The 3427-nt window shown below is 42.3% G+C and overlaps 1 pseudogene; it reads left to right on the top strand.

The window, feature by feature from the left end:
- The first annotated feature begins 1407 nt into the window (after window positions 1-1407).
- On the top strand, window positions 1408-3170 carry LOC147433725 (uncharacterized; annotated as a pseudogene).
- Window positions 3171-3427: the final 257 nt, after the last annotated feature.

Here is a 3427-nt window from a genome sequence, read left to right as displayed (position 1 = left end):
AATCCTCACATGAGGAGTTGTTGAGCGACAAAACTCAGATGCATAAAGTCATTGTTGAAGCCACTCCAATGGTTATTTCAACCTATTACAACACCTTATAAGTACTCCGAAATCATACACAAGCACTAGTCTGATCAAAAAGCAGAAAAGAAGAAAAAGAAGAAAAGAAGAGGTGCCAGTAAAAGTACGGGACCTAGAATAGAGTCACACATTAGAAACTACTACTACTATTTAAAGATACATTTTTGTCCTAAAAGAGAGACACTTTTTACACCGTGTCTATTTTTCCATACAAGGAGAACTATTAATTTAGCACTAAGCTTTTCCTTTTCTACAACTGGCGGGCTTGTCTTTCTTTTCTCATCGCATCCCTTTCTACAAATGGAGCAAGCGCCCTTCCCTTTTCATCATGGACCTGCAAAATAGTTAAGTAGCAGCTTGTCAGCAATTGGCTATCATACTTCCAGCATGCATTAAAGAGCAGTTCTACAAATGATAACACACACAACACACCGTCATGAAAATACCTTGTACGCTTATCATATCAAATAAAAAACGACATGTTGAATTCAGTCCAATGATCCCCATTAACACACTCATCCATTACAACCAGAGGAAAATGTCTGCTCATTAAGCCTCTAAGCAATAGCTCAGATGAACTCAAGATGTGTATTTAGTCCAGCAAACTGTCCTGGCACAAGACCTCACACTGTCAGCAGCAATACACTCACCTCCAGCAACCAGCCCTCACATTTTACACCTTCTGCTCAGCAATACACTCATTGCCAACAACCAACACCCACAAGATCTACACCTGCTCCACAAACCAGCACTCACAAGTAGTACACCTGCTACACACACCAACACTCTCAAGGAGTAAACCTGCTACACATACCTGGCATGCTTCTGCAAGATTTATTCTATGACAACTTATGGCTTCAGTAGCACCCTGTGATTGTAAGGGTTGTTTGCTAGAAAGACATCCACAACTTGAAAATTTACTCTGCACATCTCTATTAATTCACAAGCATGGGGGACGTGTATGCTGTTGCGGATGCGTACATGTGATGCCAATTTTCCTCTGCAAAGTTCAACGCAAAAAATGCCCATTCATATCACCCAAGGCTTCCTCATCAACAACAACTTCCTGCTCATCAACCTTAATCGAGAAGCGAGCTGCAAGTCCCAAGCGCACTTCTCCCCCCCCCTCCTAAGAAAAAGTTTTCGGTGAGAGACTATTCACATCTTCTCAAAGAGTTTGAGGACTGATATTCTTTCTTGAGTTAACTCCAAAAGGTAAGCTAACAGCCGTGTTTTTAATCATAATCATTTTCATTAGTTTTCAATGTAATGTATAAAGACAGTTTGTTTGACTCTGATATAATAACTTTTTTTAAAACAAACAGAATGGTAAGAGGCACACGAACCATCAGCCATGCCCAAACATCATCAACAAGGAAAAGCACAGTTACATCACCATCAGTACAACATGCTCGGAGCAGCAAGAGAAAGAGGAAGTTTCACTCTAAAATCAGTAGCTATCCACCTACCAACATATGGAATGCTGATGAGACAGGATTCCAAGGATCACGAGATAAGGGAATGAAGATTCTCGCAAGGAAAGGTACGAGTTCAGTGTATGGCCTCACGTGTGACTCAAGGGAGTGGCTCACTGTCTTATGTTGCATCAATGCAACCGGACAAGCCATTCCCTCTTTCTACATATTCAAGGGCAGCCGTATCATTGGCAACTACATCGAAGACTGTGAAGAAGGCGCAGCCATGGCAATGCAAAAGAAAGCATGGATGACTGGAGAATTATTTCAAGCTTGGATTGAGCATTTCAAAAAATGCATAGGTCAGGACGTGGGATTGCAGAATCGACATTTGCTCATTTTAGATGGGCATGGTAGTCACGTGTCACTGGCGGTTGTAAGCAAAGCCTATCATGCCGGCATCGAAATTCTTACCTTACCAACCCACACTTCACACAAATTGCAACCATTGGATGTCTCTGTTTTTAAGTCTTTGAAGGTAAATTTCCGGAAACAAAGACAAGCTTGGCAACATCAGACAGCTTCATCGCAAGCAAGCAAGAGAGAGCTCGCTGCCATTGCATCAAAAGCAATACAACTATCTTTGAATGAGCACAACATCAAGGCAGGCTTCAGGACAACACGAATCTGGCCTCTAGACAACACAGCCTGCAAATTTGATGGCATGCCATGCATGTACATTAGTACAGAGAGAGAAATGGCAAACGAGGAGGAAGGAATCGAGGAGGACAATTTGTCTTAGGTTCCAAATACGCCAGTAAGGGAAGACATCGAAGAAGAAGCAGTCCATGCTTTGAACATCATGGCGAACCAAGAACAGCTTGGCAGTGCTCAAGATGGAGGTGGTAAACATGATTACATTCAAGAAGGGTACATAGTCGACACTAGCCACATTACAACCCCGGAGGATCATTCACATGAGACTTCTCAAACAATTAGCTTCATGGATTTGCTGCGAGAAGAAGATTACAGTTCAGAGCTTCACATGCAAGATGCAGCTGCAACAAATGGTAACATACCCACTGCACTACACTATCCAAACCATGTACAAGAAACGACAAGCAATGCGAAAGAGGGAAACCAATTGCCAACCCTTCAAATTAGGAGATACAGCAACAAGAATGGGCATAACAAAGGTAGCCAAAAGGATTCCATAGAGAAAGGACGTATCATTAACCTCTTGCAAGTCCCAATGAGAGAAGCTTCAGTTCAAAGAGCACCTCGAGAGGCTTTCGTTGACTACACCAATAGTCTCATACTCACTTCATCGCAGTACATCGACACTATGAAGGCCAAGAATGCACGAAAAGAAGACATAGCAAAAGCAAAGGAGCAGAAAAGGTAGAGAAGGAGCAAAAGCGAAGGCAAACTCTTGCAGATAAGGCAACACGGAAACAACAGAAAGAGGATGCAGCTCAGGCTAAAGAGTCCAAAAAGGCATGGGATGCACAAAAAACTCTTTTTGAAAAAAGATTGCGAGCTGTACTTTGGGAGCAAGGGACCACACAAGGTTTACTCCTTCGACCGCTACACATAGACCAACCCTACCATGCTCTCAGAAGGAGACTACGAATGGAAAAACTCAGAAGCGCTCGACAACAAGCACAAAGCTAGTTCAACTAGAAACTTCGCCAAACACTCCAAGGCAGATCTAAATGGTTTTTTTGGCGGTTTTACTTTAAGTACGTAAAGTACAACTTACTCTAGCAGGCAATACTACTGCCATTTTGTAACTCCTGAAGTTTTGAAGCTGCAACTTACTCTAGCAAGTTTGTCATTTTCTATCTCTTGAAGGTTTGAAGCTACATGCTACTCTAGCCTTGCCTTTTTGTACCTTCACATACAAGATTTGCAATGTCATCTCCCAATCT

The sequence above is a fragment of the Adiantum capillus-veneris genome, chromosome 19 (assembly GCF_014529385.1).
Source record: "Adiantum capillus-veneris isolate H3 chromosome 19, ASM1452938v2, whole genome shotgun sequence".
Taxonomy (NCBI): Eukaryota; Viridiplantae; Streptophyta; class Polypodiopsida; order Polypodiales; family Pteridaceae; genus Adiantum; species Adiantum capillus-veneris.
Note: the sequence above shows the minus strand (reverse complement) of the source record. Positions and strands in the feature narration are given on the sequence as shown.